The 24,500-nt window shown below is 43.9% G+C and overlaps 1 protein-coding gene across 4 annotated transcripts in view; it reads left to right on the top strand.

The window, feature by feature from the left end:
* The window catches only part of LOC138963907 (dystroglycan 1-like), a 182,267-nt gene that overhangs the window by 75,719 nt on the left and 82,048 nt on the right, over positions 1-24,500 (top strand). The window contains exons 1-2 of one of the 4 annotated variants that reach the window (XM_070335759.1): positions 3,917-4,134; positions 5,006-5,043. The gene's annotated coding sequence lies outside the window, so the exon portion shown is untranslated. Of the gene's footprint in view, positions 1-3,916; positions 4,135-5,005; positions 5,044-15,764; positions 15,959-19,618; positions 19,912-24,500 lie in introns of those variants that run through there. The other 3 variants (XM_070335758.1, XM_070335761.1, XM_070335760.1) reach the window with 3 other exon arrangements.

The raw sequence follows: 24,500 nt of genomic DNA, 5'->3' as shown, positions 1-24,500 counted from the left end.
ACTCCCGCCGCGTGAAGGCGACCCCATGGGAGATTCCCCGCATGGCTGCCTGTATGGCGGGGTTAAAACGGTCATACACGTTGAAACCTGCTTGTGCAAAACACGAGTGCACGTTGGAGTTTCAGCCCATGAACGAAGATGAAGAAGAAGAAGAACAGATAGATATTCTAGGCTTAGAATGTTTTTGCTTGAACGAAGGTGCAGGGAACGGCTAAGCGTATAGCTTGGTTTCAACATATTTCACTGATTCAGTATAATTATACAGGGTTTTGAATAATGCGTATAGCCGTTTCTCCAAGCTAAAAAGCCTTCAACATATTTCCCGTTATGTTATTTTTATCTTTAAACCTTTACGAACATGATGCAATGTGTGAAGAGGACCGGTACAACCCGCTCTTACTCTGCAAAAAAAAAAGTTACACAATATTTACTCGTGGCTTTACTTGAAACTTTGGACATTGTGTACAGTATGTGCCGGAGGCAAAGGGCGAAGAACTGCATGCAGCGACAATTTGAAAGCGCTGAGAACATGCATGTGCTGCAGTTGGCGTTTTTACCTGCAACATACTGCAGAAACGTGTTCACCTCTCGCAAAAGGGCAACCGTCGCGATATAACCTTGAATGGTTGAAAACGACGTTAAACATCAAATAAAGAAAGAAAGAAAGCAAAGGCAAGGCACGGAGGTCCAGAAGAAGATTGAATTGTTTGCCCCCCCCCCCCCCCCCCCCCCCCCGGGCTTGTAATACATACCATAGGCACCTGTACGAGGAAGGGTGTAGTTGAGGGCGGATTTAAGAGGTTAAGGAGTGGGGGGGGGGGGGGGTGTTAAGGCAGAGAATTCTGCATTCTTCAACGTTGGCTTATCTCTTTTGGTTAAAGCGTGTTTTATTCAATTTCTCATACACACGTTTCAAACAATAACAACATTAAGAACGTTAACAAGCAGATTGCTTATGGACACGTTCTTGAAATGATAATCAATACACATTCCGATAGCAAAACATCCGTCGCGATATAACCTTCGTGGTTGAAAACGACGTTGAACACCAAATAAAGAAAGAAAGATAGCAAAACATGGCGAACAAGTGATAGCTTCAACACTTATCTTGATAATCTTTCATTATATTTTATACAAATAAGATGAAGAGAGAGAGAGAGAGAGAGGGAGAGAGAGAATGCCTGGCTGCATCAATTGCAGTCACAGTTAATATAATATCAGCCGAAGCGATTAGTTAACATAACATAGTCTTGTACAACAGAGAATATTTTCGTGTTCAAAGATATAGTTAAATCAGTATTTCCAAACAAGAGTGTTTTGCAGTCTAGAACGTGTGTTGGCAGACTATTGAATAAAATGGTTCTATGTTCTTTAAATGTTGGACAGTGTAACAAGAAATGTTCAGAATCTTCCGGGCATGCTCCACACGTACATTCTAAATTATCAGAGAGGTGTCGGTTAACTAAGTCTTGTTGCAAATCGCTCATGTTTAATCTCAACCTGCTGTGAAATACCTGTGCCTGGCGGTTGCCTAAATAATAATACTGTGGAACAACAACATCTCCATCGGTCAAATACCTTTTAAATTCACCAACTGACTGCGTTTGTTGTATATTTTCTGGAAGATTATTCCACAAAGCTGTCGTTGAAGGAAAAAATGAAGATTTATATAACTCACTTCTGCACAATGGAACCTTACGTTCAAGAGGGCGTCGTCTGTGGTAAGGATTTACATCGGAAACCAGGACCGGCAGTTTGGAATATAAATATTCTGGGGTTAAACGATTTACAATTTTATAATACAGCAAAAGTTTATGACGACGTCGCCTTTCTTTCAGGGGCACAAAACCCGATTCGTTATACAGTTTTTGGTGGCTTGTGCCACGTACTGCACCTACAATGATTCGGATTGCATCGAGATGCAATGTCTCCAACTCGTCTGCCAAACACTGTGTACAGTTATCCCAAATAACGTCCGCGTAATCAAACAATGGTAACATAAAGGATTTATATATAACTTCAAGTGATTTTCTGTTTAAACGATGCTTGAATAAACCAAAACACGCAATTGACTTTCTACATTTAGCAATTAGACTTTTTATGTGGGAATCCCATTTACAATTACCTTGTAGAATGACGCCAAGGTGCTTGTGATTTTCAACATCAACTAAGTGTGCATCTTCGAAATACAATGGTGGAAGTAAAAAATGTTGTTGCCTACAAATGTCCAACAATTCTGTCTTTTGACAATTAAAAGTGACTTTCCATTTAGAAGCCCATGTGCGAATTTTATCCAAATCAGAATTCAAAATCTCTGCTCGTACATCATCGTTATCTAAACTTAAATACATACTCGTATCGTCTGCAAAGAGTTTCAACACTGATTCAAGACCAACACCAATATCGTTAATATAAATGAGAAATAAAAGAGGTCCTAAGACAGAACCCTGAGGGACACCAGCAGAAGGGGTAGCATAACTTGATTTGGTTCCTTTCAGTACTACTGCTTGCCTGCGATCGCTCAAGTAATGTTCAAACCAAACAAGCAAGGGACCTCTTATACCTATCGCCTCAAGCTTGTGGAGCAGACCGCGATGCCAGACTTTATCAAAAGCTTTTGATACATCAAACAATATTGCCTGTGACATAATGTTTTTATCAAGTGCAACACAAAAATCATCATATATACTCAATAGTTGATAAACAGTCGAATCACCAGCAATAAAACCAGATTGGCAGTGTGTAATCAAATCATAATTTTGCAAATAACCAAACACACGGATTTGTATACATTTTTCGAGCACCTTCCCAATACAACTCAGCAAAGAGATTGGACGGTAGTTGGAACAAGCACTCCTATCGCCTTTCTTAAAAATGGGCGTAATGTGAGCAGTTTTCCAGACAACTGGAAAAACACCCTCAGACAAGGATCTGTTAAAGAGAACTGTAAGCGGTGAAACGATAACAGGTAATCCAACTACAAGCAATTTATTATGTATTCCGTCAGGGCCCACGGCCTTGGATAAATTTAAATTCCTTAACACTTGGACAACTTCAGCTTCTGTTAATTCAAAAGTCGGTAAAGATGTATTACACCAATTTGCCTCGGGCAGGGGATCGTCTGGATTTTCAACTTTAGACTGGCTTTCAAAATAATTATTAAACAAAATCGTTTTTTCACAAATGTTATCAATAATTTTTCCATTATCCTCTAGCGGTGGAATTTCGTTACATGCAACACCTTTTTTCTTCAAAAAGGAATTAACAAGTTGCCACCAATTTTTGCTTCCGAAGTTCTGTTTACAATTTATCCTCTCATCAAGTTCTAGAAAATAATCTCTTTTTCTTTTACGAATTTCATCTGTATACTGATTTCTAGTCAGGCGGAATAAAGGCTTATCTCTTCAGTTTTATCTTTTTCCCTTACAACATACAATAGATATAGTGCACATGTCCAACCAGAGGCTTTGAAACCACCTGTATTGTAAAGGTATTGACAATGTGTCTGTTAAGGTGTGGGTTGGGACACAAGACTGGTGCATTTGACAAGATGACGTAAACACATTACCGTTGCACGCCATCACCCTCACGGTGCATTATGTGTTACACAAACAACACACACAAGACTGGTGCATTTGACAAGATGACGTAAACACATTACCGTTGCACGCCATCACCCTCACGGTGCATTATGTGTTACACAAACAACACACACAAAACGCACACGACCTTGCTTCTTCAAATACTCTCCAGACACCTTTGTATTGCAACTGAACAAAACGGTGTTTGCTTGTGCTGGAGCTTTGACATACAAATCATTACTCAGGTAAACACACACGCGACAAAAAGCGGGCACGTAAGACTGCACCCCGTCAGAAGAAAAGAAAAGTGTTTGCACCTGTGAGGTTTGTAGTACCTACGACATACAGGTGAGAGTCGACTGTTTGTCCCTCCCCACAATACGGGATCCAAACACGCCAAAGGTCAAGAGGCAGTGTCAAGTTACACCTTCGTCTCCTTTCGCCCCACACTACAAACTCTACACTACTACTGCGTGCATACAGACTGCCAAATGTGTTGAGGAGGAAAGACTGTGCGAGGGATTTTAGAGTGTAGGGGAGAACAGTTTTACAGGTAGGCCAACGCTAGAGAGAGAGGGAGAGAGAGAGAGAGAGAGAGAGAGAGAGAGAGAGAGAGAGAGAGAGAGCACCGAGAGAGAGCACCGAGAGAGAGCACCGAGAGAGAGCGAGAGAGAGAGAGAGAGAGAGAGAGAGAGAGAGAGAGAGAGAGAGAGAGAGAGAGAGGAAGAGAGAGTGCGTGCGTGCGTGCGTGCGTGTGCGTGTGTGCAGGCAAGCAAAATGGTTGCTTCAGATGGCGAAAGAAAGTGATACAGGCAGGTAAAGATTGGGACAGAAAATCATACAGGGGAAAGGCTAGAGCGTTTACAGGGAAAGAGAAAATCAGTACAGGTGTTCAAAACATGACGGAGTCACACAGGTAGGCAAAGACTGGAGCGTTTCGAGTTCGGCCGTACAGGTAAGTATAAGGTAAAGGCGAAGCTTTTACCTGTACACACCTGAGCGGCAGGTAAGGTGAAAGGGGCAAGAGGGACTTAGCTTTCTTACTTGCGCCGTCATCTGACTTAGGACAGTAACGAGTAACGACTGTGCCTGTGATGAATTGTTATGTTCGCCAACAAGTTTGCTCCTCAGTGTATGGTGGAGATCGACGCCTACTAGCACAGCTGTGGAGAGTTTTATATATATGTGTGTGTGTGTGTGTATGTGTGTGTGTGTGTGTATGTCTGTGTCTGTGTCTGTGTGTCTGAGTTACTGTGTATTTCTGTCTGTCTGTCTGTCTGTCTGTTAGTTATATTATGTATTGTGGGAGGGGAGATGGATTTGGCAGAAGAAACTGTAACTCAATATGACACATGCTTCAGGATTCGGTTTGGGTTGCAGTGTGCGACAGTGTGCTTACGGTTTTGTGTTTTGATGTGTTGCAGGTGATGTTTTGCACTTGATGGAATAGCTGTTGCATCAGGTAAGTCGTCAATTTTATGTGTACCTTATAGTGTGTTGTATGTTGTTACCTTGTGTGTCTTCTGTGCTAATTTCAGGCCTTGCCATACTCGTATGGAGAACCACACGAACACGTATACAATTTCAAAACGTTTCCTTTAATTGCTCTGTTTCCTTGTGTGTATGTGTGTGTGTGTGTGTGTGTGTATCACCGTGTGTGTCTGTGTCTGTGTGTCTGTGTGTGTGTCTGTGTGTCTGTGTGTCTGTCTATTTGTCTGTCTGTCTCTCTCTCTGTCTGTCTCTCTGTCCCTCTGTCTCTCTGTCTGTCTGTCTCTCTCTCTCTCTCTCTCTCTCTCTCTCTCTCCAACCTCCCAATGAATTCCATCATGTTCGTCTTGAAGCATGTGTCCGTGTGTGTGTGAGCGATTGTCCAGTCGGTCATCCGTCAGTGTCAGCTCTGTCCACCTGACACGGGTATAGCTTGTTTTCGTCTGGCCGGCCACTGTCCGACACCGCTTTACACCTGGTCACTACCCTGTCTGTTGTGTGTGTGAAACAGTCTGTCCCTTTTTTGCCCCGTTACAGGTGAAACTTGACCACATGAAATGGAGATGTGAGACTTGAAAGATGGGTTGTGGAGGGAGTGGAGGGAGGGAGGGAGAGAGTGTGGAAGAAAGAGGGAGAGTGTGGAAGAGAGGGAGACAGACAGACAGACAATGCGAGAGAGAGGGAATGAGCGAGTCATTTAACTACTCTTTAGTTTAAAAAAAATGTCACAAATATGTGATTCTGAATTATTTACAAAAATCCAAAGCAGGTAGACTGCTAACGTTTATTCAATTCTTTACAGGTGAACATTCAGTCTCTGTTTGTGTCTGTTATCCGTGAAGTTTGTGTGGCCGCTATTTTAGGCTTCATTGTTGAGCAGAATGACTGTAGACTTTGCTGTCATTGAAACCAAGCCGTGACAATCTACCTCGACGTCTTCTTTTATGGTCATTTCTGTGAATTTAATTCGACGCAAAATATACCAAGAAACAAAATTGCTAACATTCTTTATAAGGAAAAAAATTTTGGACAGATAAATTAATCACCTTACCACACATGTCATTATTCCTCCCCCCCCCCCCCCCCCCCCCCGCCACGATAATTCACTACCCCGGCATTCTCTCACACTCTTTGTGGAGAGGTGGGCGTGGTCGGCCCCGCCCCTTCCTGTTTAGGCCACGCCCCCTGAGTGACAGGGGGACAAAGCAGACTGATGAGCGTCGGATGCTGGAGGTTTTTAGTTCCCTTTATTGGGGATCAGTGCCTTTCCCACCTTTTAACAGATCAGTGTCAGGACCTATAAGGGGTTTTCTCAGTTTGATAAGTTATGTCCAGTGTGAATTGGGTTTGGGGGTTGGGTTGTGTGGAGGTATAGCATTGTCTCAAAACGAAAGTGATAAGAGTTGTCCGTCCCTGCTATAGCCCGCGGCGCTGTCGGCGGGTAGTTCCGGTTGTTTTGTTTACGTCCAAAATGCCTGAATGAGAGAAGATTAGTGGTGGAGGGAAACGTTACTGTGTCTGCTGTTCAAACTACGCGGGTAAAGAAGTTGAAGGGCGGATTGTCATGCGGTTCCATTTTGCAAACGCAAACCGGAACTACCTGCCGTTCCAGGGGCGCAACTCTGTCCGACTATCGCGTTAGTTTCGAGACAGTGCTATAGAGTTTCTGTTTTTGAGGCGCTGGTTTATTTTGAAGTGTCAATGCACTTGTGTGTTTGTGTGTTCTTTTTTTTTCTTCTGGATCTAGCTTGATTCAACAGACATTTTGAGGGTGCTTTGTATGGTTTTGAGTGGTAAATGCCAATAGGGCAGGTTATGCTTTATCTGTTTGGTAATATTGTCCATCAAAGACGTTGCTATGATGATTTTCTTTGCCAAATTTTCACAATGGCCATAACAAAATGTTGTACTCTGCGGCAATTTTTGGCATCCAATGTGAAACAAATTAGGTAGAATCGCCGAAAGGACGGCAACGTTTTGGCGCTTAGCCGATTGCCGACACCAGACAACACCGCTGCCCATGAAGATCGAGTGCGTTCGTTTTTCGGCCCCCCCCCCCCCCCCCAGACCCCCCCCCCCCCCCCCCCAACGAGGACGATACTTATATCGGTGCCAGGCTTTCGATCCAACACTAGACGGTCAATTTGCGATTTTGCGCCAGACTGCTGCGGGCATTTTAGTACGAGAAGTCTTGTGGAAACTGATATACATCGCATTGATTGATCTGTAGTCTGAGAGAAAGTGCACAGGCGATATCAGCGTGTAATATAGCTATTGCTTTGTTGGCGTAAAGACAGAATTAAAGATAGAGGAGAGCAGGCCTATACGAGGGGAGAGAGAGAGACAGAGAGAAACACAGAGACACACACACACACTGAGATAGAAAAGGAGAGAGAGAGCTTGTGTGTGTGTGTGTGTGTGTGTGTGTGCGTTCGTTTGTGTTTGAGAGAAAGAGAGAAAGAGAGAGAGAGAGAGAGAGAGAGAGAGAGAGAGAGAGAGAGAGAGAGAGAGAGAGAGAGAGAGATGGGGAAGGATGTACAAACACTCAGACCTTTGCCGCTGCAATTCTACACAAAATGACTGCAGACAATGGGTCCACTGAGGGAAACTACGAGTACAAAAAAAGGATCCATGACGTACAGACAGTCTATATTGAAGTCGCCACTGTGCCCTCATCCCACACGGAAAAGGAGAGTCACAAGGACTTACAACAAACACAGTTTTTGTTCTGTATGACAGAATTAATAAGGCATTCTATGCTGCGTTTCTTTGCACAGATTGCATTTGGCGCCGACATTCTGCAAAGATGAAGCATAATTATCAGTGCACATCAAGTTTATTGTAGGGTCTGGCGCTAATTCATAAAACATGACGCAAATGGTGTTTCGGGCCGTGGTTTATCTCCCCAAATAGCTCTCCGGAAATGACACCGCGGAAAACTGAAAAAAAGTAAAACATTTTTGGATTTATTCACTATGACGACAACCCTCACAAGGGTCTAAACCTGGAGATATCTGGACCATTTGAACAACAGACGTTCAGTGTTTGTAGTGTGATTAGTTCAGTCACCTTATGACTTTCTCTAGCTGCGCAATCACTCATACAACTATTACATTTTCTTTCTCGGATAATTCTGCTTTGTTTTGGAACCTTGCCCCCAAACAGCGAAACCTACTTTTACATTTTTTTCAATGAGTCGGTAACATTTGTGGTAGGTGGGTTTACAGCCATGGCAAACGATTATCGCCACAATGAAATGTTGCAGTTGACAGTTGTTGCACAGTACGTGGACATTGTTTGGCATAGCTTACCCAGCGGGCACTACCAGTTATCCCCCAGTTCTGCCAGTAGTTATTTCTACGGTGCGCTCAAGTATTTATTTTGTGTTTATGGTCCAAAAGTGCTACCTTTCACTGTTGATGGTTATCTTGTCTATAGTTTACTGCGATGGTTTGTGAAATATTTCGGCTCAGAAGAAAAGACTTGAAAAGGTTGAATGTCAAAAGTCAAGCTACTGCTTGCTTTTGTGTTGGTCTTTTTCACGGCCAAAAAGAGGCAGTCAGCGATGTTTCTTAGACTATATAATTATATATATGTGAGCTTTTGGAGGGGGATATGTGTGTGTGTGTCTGTGTGTGTGTCTGTGTGTGTGTGTCTGTCTGTCTGTCTTTGTGTGCACTTCTGCGCGCAAATCATAGGGAATTTTAAGGGGTTCATTCATAGTTGGGATTTCCCGAGAAAGTCTGTGTACAGCATGGGCCTGATTTTGTTTCATTTCCGAAACAGAACAGTGACTGAGTGTGTGAGGAAGAAGAGCGTACAACAGTTCATTTTTATATTTAGTCAAGTTTTGACTAAATATTTTAACATCGAGGGGGAATCGAAACGAGGGTCGTGGTGTATGTGCGTGTGTCTGTCTGTCTGTCTGTCTGTGTGTGTGTGTAGAGCGATTCAGACTAAACTACTGGACCGATCTTTATGAAATTTGACATGAGAGTTCCTGGGTATGAAATCCCCGAACGTTTTTTTCATTTTTTTGATAAATGTCTTTGATGACGTCATATCCGGCTTTTCGTGAAAGTTGAGGCGGCACTGTCACGCCCTCATTTTTCAACCAAATTGGTTGAAATTTTGGTCAAGTAATCTTCGACGAAGCCCGGACTTCGGTATTGCATTTCAGCTTGGTGGCTTAAAAATTAATTAATGACTTTGGTCATTAAAAATCTGAAAATTGTAAAAAAAAAATAAAAATTTATAAAACGATCCAAATTTACGTTCATCTTATTCTCCATCATTTGCTGATTCCAAAAACATATAAATATGTTATATTCGGATTAAAAACAAGCTCTGAAAATTAAATATATAAAAATTATTATCAAAATTAAATTGTCCAAATCAATTTAAAAACACTTTCATCTTATTCCTTGTCGGTTCCTGATTCCAAAAACATATAGATATGATATGTTTGGATTAAAAACACGCTCAGAAAGTTAAAACAAAGAGAGGTACAGAAAAGCGGGCTATTCTTCTTAGCGCAACTACTACCCCGCTCTTCTTGTCAATTTCACTGCCTTTGCCATGAGCGGTGGACTGACGATGCTACGAGTGTACGGTCTTGCTGAAAAATGGCATTGCGTTCAGTTTCATTCTGTGAGTTCGACAGCTACTTGACTAAATATTGTATTTTCGCCTTACGCGACTTGTCATTTCATTTCATTCCCTTGACCGATTTGGCCGTCGGGGGGGGGGGGGGGGGGGGGGGGCATGAGGGACGACGAGACAGCAGTCCTCCTCCATTCGGGTCTGTTCTGGGCCGTTGTGAGCAGCTCATCCATGGGAAGCGAGGTCCATTCTACAACAGGTACAACAGTTACGGCCCTTTTAATCCGATTTCCGCTTTCTCTCACGACCAACGCCCTGCGTTAATATGCCTCAATCGTTTTATAACAGTTGTATATTGACAATGTACACACATTTACGTAAAAGTAGCGCGCTGAAGGCAGGGGTGAAAATTAATGTTGGTGAGTAAATAACGTGTCACAGGAAAACGATGTCGGCGTTGGATGTGCACTGTTTACCTTGAATGAAAAGGGTAGAGAGAGTGTGTGTGTGTGTGTGTGTGTGTGTGTGTGTGTGTGTGGTGTATCCGTGTGTCTGTGCATATGTGTGCCTGCGTGTTTGTGCGTGTGCCTTTGTGTGTGCATATATGCGTGTGTGTGTGTGTGTTGTGTGTTGTGTGCACAGTTGGCTGGGTCACAGCTCCAATTGTAAGTGATGTCATCTGTCAAGGCGGAGTTTTATTTGACAACTCCCGATGATGAATGATGGCCCACGGTACACTGGGGGGAGAATGTATTCGCATATAAAACTGCATTGACTTCGCTGCTGGAGCTGGAGTGTTGGCGAGCAAGACGCGTGTTGGGACATAATGGGGTGTCGGAGGAGGGTGTTTGGGGCAAAAGGGAAGAGGAGTTGGTGAAGGAATGGGGTTGTTGTGGGTGACCTTTTAACAGTTGCATTATAAGGAGACTCAAGGTAAACACACTCACGCACGCACGCACACACGCACGCACGCACACTTAGTACACACACTTACACACACTTACACACACACACACACACACACATCCACGCAGAGTCACTATATACAGGCAATCCTTCTACTGACTGTCCGTGTACGCTCACACTGAGACATAGCGAGAGAGAGACAGACAGACAGACAGACAGACAGACACAGAGAGTGATAAAGAGAACAACTTGAGAGAGAAGAGAGAGAGAGAGACAGAGAGACAGACAGACAGACAGACAGACAGACAGACAGACAGTGTGATAAAGAGAACAACTTGAGAGACAGAGACAGAGAGAGACAGAAACAGAGACGAGTTTAGAGCATTAAAAGTGGGAGGTCCTTACGGATTTCTCCGCTTCGCCGTTCAGCTACAAACGGTCGCCTGTAAAGGCTCGTTAGAGCAGCCTAAGCGCCTCGAGCACTTTTTGTGTCTGGCCACACAGCAGAACACCCCTCGTATCCTATCAAAGACTGTTTTCTTATTCAGTCTGCGATAGTACAGTGGAACACCCCTCGTATCCTATCAAAGACTGTTTTCTTATTCAGTCTGCGATAGTACAGTGGAACACCCCTCGTATCCTATCAAAGACTGTTTTCTTATTCAGTCTGCGATAGTACAGTAGAACCCTCCTTTGACGACCTCGGACAAAAAAATCTAAGAAATTCAGGTCTGAAAAGCGAGGAAGACTGCAGTAAAGTGGAAATAGTTGGATGAATTAGACGCTTTGAACATGAAATATGTAACTACGGGCCACTAAAGGGAAGAATCTGTTCAACGTAGTTTGATGGGGGGAGAGGGGGGGGGAGGGGAGGGGCACTGTGCCAGGAATAATAACTACATCTTTCGTCAAGTCGTCGTAGTACTATAACTTGCAAAGGACTAATTGTGTGGGGTTCTCACTAGCGTCTTGACGAGACTAAAAGAGCCAAAGAGCTTTTCAATGGACGTTTCTAGGCTAACTTTGTTTTTGCGGATTGACGAGACTATTTGTACAGTTTCGCAGTCGGATTTCGGGTCTGTATCTTGGCGAAAAATGGTAATTACGCTCACGCTGATGGAATCCTGGAAGTTGTTGTTGCGTTTAGAGCCTTGAAGAGCTTCAAAGAGATCTGGGGAATCTATTTTCGGGAGCTGTTATAAAGTCAGAGAGAGTGGGCGGAGAGTCGTGTTTACAAACTTAGTCTTTCGCAAACTCCGGCGTTTGATAATTCTGAGTGGCTTGAAACAGTCGTAGTTTCAAGTAGTGAACATCTTTAGGTTTGTTTGTTATAATCCAAGCACAGTTTGATTTTGTTGTTGATGATGCTGGTTTCAATTTGTTTGTTCCTCCTTGAACTGCCAAGATGTAACTCTTTTGAGCAGCCAACATTTCAAAATTGTTAATTATGCTGAATGTTTTTGGGTTTTTTGCTCGAGGTGTGCAGACGTTTGCACACAGCAGCGCTCGTTGTTGTCTGTCTTTTTCTGAGTCCATAATCGTTCAGCCCCCACCCCTCCCCTCCCCCTCCCCTCCCCCCCCCCCCCCCCAGTGTGGCCGAGTGGTAACGCACTTGCGCTCAGAAGCGAGAGGTTGCGAGTTCGACCCTGGGTCAGGGCGTTAGCAATTTTCTCCCCCCTTTCCTAACCTAGGTGGTGGGTTCAAGTGCTAGTCGTTCGGATGAGACGAAAAACCGAGGTCCCTTCGTGTACACTACATTGGGGTGTGCACGTTAAAGATCCCACGATTGACAAAAGGGTCTTTCCTGGCAAAATTGTATAGGCATAGATAAAAAATTTCCACCAAAATACCCGTGTGACTTGGAATAATAGGCCGTGAAAAGTAGGATATGCGCCGAAATGGCTGCTATCTGCTGGTCGATGTGAATGCGTGATGTATTGTGTAAAAAATTCCATCTCACACGGCATAAATAGATCCCTGCGCCTTGAGTCCGAGTCTGGAGAAACGCGCGCGATATAAGACTTCATATAACATAATAAGTGGATGACTAAGGCAATACCCACTCCAACCCCACATCCATACCTATACCCCTTTTTTTTTGGCGCGTGCGATTTCAGTCACATGGATTACTGTTTACAGTTGACACAGATTTGTTGGGACCAGAAAGACGTTGATTGTCCAGCTTGGAGCAGATTAGCCGTAAATACCAAAGGACATACATGTTCTTACACCACCGTCCGTAAGTCAGTATAGCGGTACTGGTCACTCAATGTTACGCGCTGGGAAACAATCGGCTGTTCACTGGTACTGACGTGGTCCGGCGTTTTACACCCAGTAAATACATTCCCAGACATATCAGCCGTTACTTCTCACTACTTATACTCACTGCTCGCGGGCTAATCTGGGTTTTCCTGGGAAGCCAAACTGCGTTTGAAGTGACCCCTTGTTTTGCCGGCTATAGGCATGCGGTGCGTGGGTGCTGGCCGGCTTTTGTTTGTAGGTGGACACTGTATGGGTGGACGTTGGACATTATATCGTGATTTGTGGCACAGTCCACGCAACAGTGACCGGAATGACGTGGGCAAAGGAGAGCTGGGCTGGCGTGCACAAGAGAAAATGCCCAACTGGGGTGGAAACCAACGTTTGGGCCGGATTTGGTTAAAATTGAGATTTGTTTGTGATTTGGACCAAACCTACCTCGTGACTGGATCCTACCCAGTTGGGTAACTTCACGTGCATACCGGCCCTGGTTTGGGTGTTTGGCTGGACATGTAAGCGAGAGCCTGTGTCGGTGTCTTTGTGGCATTAATCAAGCCTGATTAGGACACATTCATTTGATAAACGAACAAACAATGTGTAGGAGTGGAAGGTAGGTGTGGTTGTATATGCAGTGGTGGTTATGAAGGTGTGTCAGCGGAGGCTTTTATGCACAGCGCGCGTGCGCATGCATACACGTTCGCACAGAAGAAAAAGATTGCGCGCGCACAGCCACAGAAAATGACAAATGACAAATGTACAACACACAGCGCAAAGACAGAGACATTTTCACGCATGAAGGACATATTCAGTTATTGTTTTTGTTTGTTTGTTTTTTTGTTTGTTTGTTTGGTTTTCCGTACTTATTTCACAGACCCAAGCACATACATAGACAGACACTCCCACATACATGCACAGACAAGTATCCATACGTGTACGATTCCCGGTTACTCTGGTTTCTATTCACAACGGCGGAACAATGAACAAAATGAATGCATAATGAAAAACCCTCCGTGCTTTGACGAGATGATTAATGACATCCGTAATGAATCATGACTGTCCCTAATAGATCGCCGTCTTTTCTTATCTAACGTTGAACCACTTTCATTTCTTTCGCATGACTTGTGACCGATGGACTCCCAGTTTTTGTTCCGGCTTCACTTTCGATCCGGTTGATTGTCTTCTGATTGTGTAAAATGGTTTGCTGGGATAAAGACTGCAGCGGAAATGAAACCTTTTTCATCAAACCGATCAATGTCCGCGGCTTTGCGTGATTGAAATAATCAAGATGAAATAGCGTTGTTTCCTGTGTCTGATATATGGAGGAAAACGAAAGCGAAAGTAGACCAATGTCTGTTGACTGGACCCATTAGTGTATGATATGATGGTTTTCCAAAATATTACAGTGACTAATCTGTCGATTTAAATATTTAAGTGAAAGATGCATACTATCCTAAAACGTGACATAAACTTTCTTTGCGAGAAGAAAATGAACAAGGGGTTATGTGATCAAATTCATCAGATCTTTGTTGTGATCTCAAAGGAGACCTAGCTTATCTCAGTAGATTTTTTTTTAACGACTTTGAATGTTTGATGCGACGATTTTGGAGGTTTGATGCGACGATTTTGGAGGTTTGATGCGACGATTTTGTAGGTTTGATGCGACGATTTGTTGGCAGGTTTGATGCGAAGATTTTGTAGGTTTGATGCGAGCTTTAGTATTGAGGATCCTGTATGCCTACATGCGCTTTGCACTCAACCCCCCCCCCCCCACACACACACACACACACACACACACACACACACACTCCCTCCGCAGATGTCAAATTGAGGTTCATCAAGTCAGATTCTTGCCACGCTCACGTCTTGGGTTTAATCCCCATAAAGACGCAACAGGGAAACGGGAAACCAGGCGACAACCCAGAGAGTCCCCCGCCTCAGTGAATGAACACTAGCAGCGTGAAATCACAGTCTTTCAAGCTAAACACTCGCTCGCGTGCCTTTGCATGCAGTTCTTAAAGACGCAATTACAGTGGAACCTTTCCCGACATGGGTCAGTAAATTTGACCTGAGAGGACGTTGGGTGTTACAGAGAGTGACTGACCTTTTATGGTCGAGATGGAAAAGCATCTATTCTTGTGCAAGTCATACAAAACAAATTCAGGGTTTCTTTGCATCATTGTTTTATGTGTGTGTGTGTGTGCGTGTGTGTGTGTGTGTGTGTGTGTGTGTGTGTGTGTGTGTGTGTGTGTGTGTGTGTTAGTGTTATTACCAAACGCCTGACGCTGTTAAGGGTTCTTACTTTTCAAATTACCATGAGTAATCAACTGTTGCAAAACATTAGCTTAATGGATATCTTCGTGGAAACTAGGTCAGCAGTAACGACACAGAATAGTAATTGTGTTTTGGGTTTATAACCAGTCATCTGTAAAACACCTCCACTTCACAAACGAAGTTAAACCCCATTTTATTGGTTATGCCCATTAGCACTTTCGGAGTCGAACTGGTCTTATTCATAGTGGCACAAATCAAGGATAGCCCTCTCCTGAAATCGGCATATGGCTGCCTTAAATGGCGGGGTAAAAAAGGTCATAAACGTATAAATCAACTCGTGCGAAAACACGAGTGTACGTACGTGGGAGTTTCAGCCCATGAACGAAGAAGAAGAAGGGATCGTCTTGAAACATTTTCTCTCCCTGTCCCAGATAGACATTTCCCCGTTGAACAAGCCGTCGAACAAAGCCGTCTAACCGTAGCTTAGGTATGTCACATCAGATTCGTAACAGTACCTGTTGCATTTGAGTGGAACTAATACACATAGGGAAGGGATGGGTTTTCCTTTTATTGTGTGTGCCCACGATAGCTTATAGCAGTAGGGGCGGCTGCAGGCTTGGCTCACTAACAAAAAAGACACGCTGTGGTGCATTAGGGGAAATGACTGTGTCAGAGTTTCGGAAACTCAGGACACCAGACGAAGATTTTTTTTCTCCCGTAAGGTTTGGAGTCCGTCAGAACTGTGGTCGAGTGAAGTTGACTACATACAGTCAGTAGTGTGATCTGTGTGTTGGACATTGATACCAGAAGCAGCTGTGAAAACTGTTGTGACTCGGGTTTTTTGTGAACAGGTGGGTGACATTTTGTTTTAATTGGCGGGTTGGGGGTGGGGGGAGGGGAGGATGTGGCACGTGTGGACTTCAAGTTCTCTGTTTTGTTTCTGGCGTGTGTGTGTGTGTGTGTGTGACTGTGTATTTGTGTGTGTGTCACTGTATTTATGTGTGTGTGTGTGTGTCTCTCAGTCTCTCTCTCCTCTCTCTCTCTCTCTCACACACACACACACACGCACGCACACACGTGTCTCAGCAAAGATCAAGAGATATTCTTTTATGGAGTACCATCGTATTTTTGTGTATGAGGTGGACGTGTCGATCTTCGGGCTTAACAGGTATTACAAGTGTCATCCAAACCATGTATGGACATGAGAGCTGTTTCCAGGTGCGAGGTACGTGTCATATCGTGTCCGTGTTTGTAAACTGAATTGAATGTACAGGAGGCTCTCAATGGTTAATTGTGTGAAGAGATTTATTGTTTAGTTGGGTGTTTTTTAGGGTGTTTTTTTAGAAGATGGATGAGACGAGAGAGTTGTAGATATTGTTTCCCCATGAAAAATTAGAAGTACTTGTGTTCTCTCTCTCTGTCTCTCTCTCTGTCTCTCTCTCTCTCTCTGTCTCTGTCTCTCTCTCTCTGTCTCTCTCTCTCTCTGTTTCTGTCTCTCTCTCTCTCTCTGTCTCTCTCTCTTTCTCTCTCTCTCTCTCTCTCTCGCGTTGACCCCTTTCTCTTTTGTGTGTGTGTGTGTGTTTTGTGTGTGTGTGGTTTTGTGTGTGTGTTTTGTGTGTGTGTGGTTTTGTTGTTGTTGCTCTCTGGGTTTTTTCCGAATACATTATCCTCCCGTGGTTGTCAAAACTCTCTCCTTCTGCTTCCTCTTCTGGATTAAGATTTTCACCGTTGTTGTCGTCATGAATCCCTTTCTCTCTTCACTCACGTCTGTTTATCCTCCTCCTTGAACTCGCTTCTGTGCCATCAATTTCTGTAAGTCGGTTGTGTGTGTGTGTGTGTGTGTGTGTGTGTGTGTGTGTGTGTGTGTGTGTGTGTGTGTGTGTGTGTGTGTGTGTGTCATCATCATCGTTGTCGTCGTCGTCACCCTCGTTTACGTTCGGATTGTCGCCTTGGAAGAAAAAGAAGAAACTGTTGCGATTAAGTCAATCTTGAGTTTCACCAGCCATTCGTGCTATTGAGTATTGGTTGCTGCGGTCTAGCCAGGTTAAAATGGTGGTGTCCTTAGAAACTGACCATGTGGTCTTCGGCCTGTGGTGGTGTTGTCCCCCTGTTGGCCATGATGGCTGTGGACAGTGAGAGGGAGGGGGCGTTTAGTGCATGGGGCCCACCTGCCCATGAAATTAATGTAGACGTTAGACCGGCCAGGCCTGTGAAGCAATCTTACATGCATGATGGCTTCGTAAACTGATGCTGGTTGAAAGGGGGAGGGGGCTGACTGGGGAATGGGTGTGTGCTGGGGTGAGGCAGGTAGGTAAAATAATGACCATGAGTATCTTCCCGGGACAGCTCCAAATCCGCCCCAGCAATCTTGCATGCTTGGACCACAGGCCCATGAACTTTACTGTTGAGCTGAGCTGTTAAAGAAGAGACTTTCTTTTTAAAGCCGCCAGATCCCGGTCTGTCTTGTTAGTTATGGTTCTGCTCCCTTCAGGTAACGTTAGCATGCTTGATTTTGGTTGCTATATTGTCAAATTCCGCATTGCGATAATTGTTTAGCGGACGAACATTTAATTTGTTTCTAACGAAATTTGTTTGTATTGTGAATGAGATAGGTGTATAGCCTATTCTGAAAACGAAGGTTCGAGTTGAAAATAAATAACTCTGTTAAAGAAAACAGTCCTTTTTTCTGTTTTCTTGTGTATGTGGTCCCTGAACCTTTGAAGAATAGGGGGCAGTTAATTTTATGTTCTATCAGAAGCCAGCAGCGATGTCTTTGGTCAAAAGGACACAAGAGTACCATCTCCAAACCCTCGTATCTCTTTCTGTGAAGTCGTGTTGAGGATTAGGACGTGGTACAGAAGGCCATGAATCGTGTTAATCGCAAAGTCCAAACATACAGTGTCCCTTATTTGTCAAACCTCTTGGTTGAAGTGCGTGTTTAAGATTTATCCTTCGACGATGGTATGAAACTCATTTGTTCAGAGCGTGCCCATTATGTATCGTATATCACTGAATTCGTGTTCGGGATTTGATGAGTATACTTTTTGTAAGTTTTGGATCGAGTTAATCGCAGTGTCACCCACATACATACAGTGTATACCTCGTTTGTCAAATCGTATTGTTTCGTTGGATGTGTCAAGACACAGTTTCCCCTGTGTAAACAATGCCATATCTTAACAGCCTTTTACATGTGACAATCCCATATCTGAACAGCCTTTTACATGTGACAATGCCATATCTGAACAGCCTTTTACATGTGACAATGCCATATCTGAACAGCCTTTTACATGTGACAATGCCATATCTGAACAGCCTTTTACATGTGACAATGCCATATCTGAACAGCCTTTTACATGTGACAATGCCATATCTGAACAGCCTTTTACATGTGACAATGCCATATCTGAACAGCCTTTTAACATGTGATAATGCCATATCTGAACAGCCTTTTAACATGTGATAATGCCATATCTGAACAGCCTTTTAACATGTGATAATGCCATATCTGAACAGCCTTTTACATGTGATAATGCCATATCTGAACAGCCTTTTACATGTGACAATGCCATATCTGACCAGCCTTTTAACATGTGATAATGCCATATCTGAACAGCCTTTTACATGTGACAATGCCATATGATGATATCTGAACAGCCTTTTACATGTGACAATGCCATATCTGACCAGCCTTTTAACATGTGATAATGCCATATCTGAACAGCCTTTTACATGTGACAATGCCATATCTGAACAGCCTTTTACATGTGACAATCCCATATCTGACCAGCCTTTTAACATGTGATAATGCCATATCTGACCAGCCTTTTAACATGTGATAATGCCATATCTGACCAGCCTTTTAACATGTGACAATGCCATATCTGAACAGCCTTTTAACATGTGATAATGCCAGCCCTCCACTTTGACACGTCAGTATTGGCGTTAACCGGTAATTACCGGTATTTTCCCGGTTGAAATGAGAAAATACTGGAAAATAATTGGCTGCCGGTATAACCTACCGGTTGATTTTTAGAACTACTGTTTTTTTCGCTGGTAACACAACAAAACCAGTCCTCTGAGTTGGACTCTTACTGGTGGTTCCAATGACCAGCCTACCTTTTTTTGGGATAGTTTTCATCATAAAAGTTGTGTACCAGTTTGAAAAAATATTAGCGCCATCACTGCACATACCAGAAAGCAACTGTTTACTGCGCACAGTAGGATTTTCAAAGAATTAATTTCTTAAAGGATAAGTCCTGTGAGGTTAGGTTAACCCTCATGGACATTCGTCATTAGTTACTTTTAAGAAATGAAATCATCAAAATATTCTGGAGGTCTGTACGTGGGTGGGTGGGGGGTAATACTGTAGCTATAGGCAGTAAAGAGTTGTCTTACACCTGACGTAGCTGAGATAGGCGTTCAGTGATTTCACAGTAGAGTATGTGTGGGAGCGCGAGCGAGAGAGAGAGTCACTGTGCGTGTCACTGTCTGCTTCTACCGGGACATAGCAGGTGACTGTGGCTAGCTGTCTGTCGCCTCCGATCTGTTTCGCCCTGTTTGCCTCAGTCTGTTTCGCTCTTCCGTGGCGACAAGGATGCTACTACAGTACTATCGTGGTGTCGTGAGACTTTAGGTGTAAGTGTCGCCTGCCCTCATTAGTGTCACTGTAGCACTGGTGTGTGTGTTGTGGTCTGTGGCCCAGGTGGTAGTGCTACCTATACCTACACTGTCTTTTGTGTCGGTGTGGTCTCATTGGATTGTACTACTGTGGGTGGTTTTGCAGTGGACGTCGTACGAAATTCGGGTAATGAGTCTTTTTGTTGTGATGTGACTTTCTGTCTGTCTGTCTATCTGTGTGTCTGTGTGTGTGTCTCTCTCTTTCTCTCTCTCTCTCTCTCTCTCTCTCTCTCTCTCTCTCTCTCTCTCTCTCTCTCTCTCTCTCTCTCTCTCGGTGTTTCCGCCTCTCTCTGTCTCTGTCTCCTCCTCCTTTCGTCATTCTTTCATTCTTATTCTCACAATCGCTCTCTCCCTCTTTCAGATTCTCTTTCTTCCTAAAAGGTCTTTGAGTGTAGAATACATTTTGTTTCGCTTTGGAATAAATTGGGTAATCAAAGCTCGTGTACTACCGCGCAGCAGCAGAGGAAGTCGTTCTGAACGTGCACATGAGCATTTAAATCACTCAGAAGTTGTCAGCATCTCAAGTTGCGTAGCTGCTGGGTGCCTCCTGTTGCGTCAGTCTCAGTGTGGGTGACGTGAATATCTTTATCAACATGTATGTATAGCAAAACTATAACAAACACGTCTTGTTTCGGCGCAAGTGGCGTGGATTTACATCAAGCTGTAAATGACATTTTGAAATTGGAGGCATAATCGAGGGCTTGTTAAACTTTTTGTCGAATTTTGGGTGCATTTGCGTTTGCTCCCTCTCTGTCTCTCTATCTCACCTGCTCTCTCTTTCAGTCAGACACTCTCTCTCTCTCACACACTCGCACACACACACACACACACACACACACACACACACACACACACACACACACATACACACATACACACACACTCTCTCTCTCTCTTTCTCTCATCTCCCCCTCTCTCTCTCCCACTCTACTCTCTCTCTCTCTCTCTCTCTCTCTCTCTCTCTCTCTCTCTCTCTCTCTCTCAGTCTTAGCTCTGAGTCAGCCGCAGACTGCGCCAGACAATGCTCAAGGTTTTTGATGAGTTATTTCACACGGTGAATATTAACTTTCTTTATTGGCCTAAAAATGAGCACAGCAGCTGTCGCCCGTAAAGAAGGTAGACTGAAGCATCTCTCGTGAGATCTGACAGCAGAAAACTTACAGACAACAACCCCTTTGCACGCTTGCCAACTCTATTTCCTTTTGCAATATAAACTTGTCTTATATCTCATATATGTTTCGGTCAAAGATATTCTACTGCGACGTTCAGTACAATATCTTTGTTTTGGCTTTTCAATAGTTAATTGAGTGACTGCCATTGACTTAGCCAGAGACTGTGGAGTAGACGGGTAAGGTCCGACTTCAAACTATAAACTTTCAAGTTAGGAGGAAGGACTGAAGAAAGGACGGAAACTGTCAACTTGTCTGGTGGCTTTATTGATGTATTGCATTGTTTAAGTTTAAACTTTGCAAACTCTTTAAAACAAATCTCATTTCTAAATAATCTTTATGCACGTCATATTCATTGGGACCAACCTGCAGTCGCATTGTATTGTCCGGCTGTTATAGGTTCGGTGTGTATCAAAACATCATTGTCATTGTTCGCAATGTGTGTGCAGCATATTCTTCGGTTTCAATCAATGATTTTAACGTTTTTCACTCATGAAGAGCATCCTTTCTTTTACGTTATTTAGCTTTATTCTGTTAGGGATCAGTGTACCCATTTAGGGGAAACGATCAGTTGTCTGTGCTGCTATTATTCAAAAGTAGGTATGGACATTTGCTGGTTTTGTAAGTCGGTATGTGAAAATGTGCTGGTTTCGTAGCATTGCACAGACCAGAGTAGAAAGTGAAGTAAGACTGATCATGCAGACTCAAGTGCAGTTCTGTTTTGTGTTTTGTAGATCTGTGCGAGGGCGATGGCACAGTGTTATGCAATCGCTTATGTACACACGACGATACCAAAGTAAACACTTACATGTGAAAACTGCAGTTGTGTTTATTCTTTCGTTTGGCTGTCTTGGGTTGTTAGGCCCAAACAGTCTCAAGAATGAGTCCTACTTCGGCTTCTATTCATGGACTACTTCGTCAACATTCGGGTTGTGTTTGGCTTTGGTGTTCTTTTGTTAACGTAACTTCCCTCCTTCCAGAGTAGTTTATTGAACTCTGTTGTTGAATCCAAACAAAAATCCAAATACTCCTGTCAGTAAGATTTCCCCCCAAATCCTTGGTGCCTTTTCTGTCAACGCCGTTAACTTTAGATCTCATCCTTCAGTTGCAGCGTGTACATTCACAACAACCCGAAGGCTTTGCGACTCCATCGGGAGAAAATCGCAACCGATGGTGCAACAATTTGAACAATGGCCACCAGATGTGACCGTGACGTGACGAACGGGGAACAATACACAACTGTAGAGAACGTCTTAGCAAAGTAGAGAAAGGGGGATGGTTGTGTCTCGATGCGCCCTTCGTTGTTGTGTCGGTCTCGCTTAAAGTATACCACATGTACAGTGCAACCCCTTTCACAAGACCTCCAGATTCTCGCTGAAAGTATACTACAGTGAAACCCCTTTCTTATGATCTTAAAAAAGGTGAGAAAATCATGTTGAAACAAAGGAGAGAGTCTTAACATTGAGGTTAATTTGCAGAGGTAAGGAACAACAAATGTGAGAACACGAGGCCTTGAATCGAGGGCTCTTCAAAGAGGGGTTCTTCTGTAATGCGGCGGGGGTTATAGATGTGCCTCGGGCTGGGTTCGGACGTAAGGACAGCAGTATTTTATGGGGCCAGCTTTCTTTAGTCCTCCCCCCACCTCCTCAACCCCCCTCCCAGCCCCCCCCCCCCCCTACCTTACCTACCAACCAACCTCCCCTGCCCCCTCCCATCCTGTCGCATAGCAGTCGGTCTCTGGCTGTGATTTAATTCTTTTCTTCTTCGTGTCGTACCTGCCAGTCAGTTTACGCTCGCCACAGGTAGACGGCATGACATTGGACACTCCTGGCTGGTTGGGATAACCGACCCAATCATCCCTTCCCCCAGCCCCCCCCCCCTTTGGTCAGTCTGTCGCCCCCAAAAGTTTAGATGGTCATCTCAGGTTTGTTTCCAAGCGGAGATAATGTGTGTAAGAGAGAGAGAGAGAGAGAGAGAGAGAGAGAGAGAGAGAGAGAGAGAGAGAGAGAGAGTGCGTGCGTGCGTGCGTGTATGTCTGTCTGTCTGTCTGCGTGTGTGAACTATCAGATACACGAAGTCAGCAAAGGTTATTCAACAAACAACCTTTAAGAATGTGGCAAAAAATGCATGGACGCCAAAACATGTCAGCAACGTCAACAAAACATGTCGGCAGCGTCAACAAAACATGTCGGCAACGTCGACAAAACATGTCGGCAACGTCAACAAAACATGTCGGCAACGTCAACAAAACATGTCGGCAACGTCAACAAAACACTCACACTTTGAAGTTTTCCCTCAACAAAGAGTCAGAGTCAGAGTCTACAACGACACAGGGCACGGCGAAGTTGGAAAACAATTCCAAAGAAAAACATTCCAGGCGGCAGTAAGTGAAGTTCCTGAGAGCTGAGCTTGACGAAACAGCACCATGATCTGTTGACACAAGACATGTGAGCACTCTTGTGCCGGGTACAATAATATAGCTTCTTTATACACCTCGGGTAGCCAAGGTCGATACCAGGTCGGAATAAGAAACGAAGGTGTGCATGTGGTGTTTATTCTTCCCGTGAAAACGACATCTTAAATATAACGATAGATCCATCCTTGCCTTTTACCTGGGATAAAAGCATTTTTCGACTTGGAGATGGATTTTTTAAATATATTTTTTAATTTTATTTATTTACTTTTTTAGAGGAGGGGGGAGGGGGTGTAGGTGAGGGTCATTTTCGAAACTTAATTGTTCTATCGCTGGGAAATTCGAGTCACTTCCTCCAAATGGATATAGCGGAAACAAGTGAGAAAGCTATAGCAGCCAGATTCTATTGCCAGACTGATTTAATAAGTCTCTTCATTACTGCCTTTGTCTGTTAGGAAACACATTTCTGACTTTTTCTGCATGCGCATTATTTCCCTCAACGCAACATTTCATTTTGCTTGGCGCAAAGAGTGCTAACATGACGCCAAAGTATGAAATTGGGTGCCTCGGGGAACAATTACAGACCACAATACATCAAATGGACTGCCGCACAGCTTTCGCTATTATAGATTTTGACGTAGGTAGCCAGATTCACTTAGCTGGGTGGAAGGTGGTGCGTGTGTGTGTGTGTTTGTGTGTGCACGCGCCCCCCTCCCTCCTCTATTTGTGTCTGCCTGCCTGTTTGTTGGCCTCTCTCTCTCTCTCTCTCTCTCTCTCTCTCTCTCTCTCTCTCTCTCTTTCTCTCTTTCTCTCTCTGTCTCTCTCTGTCTCTCTCTCTCTCAACACACAGACACAGACATCAAATTCCACGTGTATCCAGAATAACAAACACGGTTATCCTGTACATTCCCGACCATGCAGGGGACCTATAATGCTATTGGTGAAGAAACCACCAAAGTCACTGCAGGCACCCTTCAAGAGAATCGGCTAATCGATGGTTGCAGTGTTTTGCGTAAACGGCAAAGGTGTGTTTTGTGACCTGTACGCAAAGGAAACCTCTGCAGTTGTAATCCTAGTAGTTTTACCTCCGTGTGGTAAAAAAAACCCCAGTGTTTGCATGTATTTTCGTGCTCT

This window comes from Littorina saxatilis, linkage group LG4, assembly GCF_037325665.1.
Source record: "Littorina saxatilis isolate snail1 linkage group LG4, US_GU_Lsax_2.0, whole genome shotgun sequence".
Lineage (NCBI taxonomy): Eukaryota > Metazoa > Mollusca > Gastropoda > Littorinimorpha > Littorinidae > Littorina > Littorina saxatilis.
The sequence above is the reverse complement of the archived record's forward strand: the minus strand, read 5'-3'. Positions and strand labels throughout refer to the sequence as shown.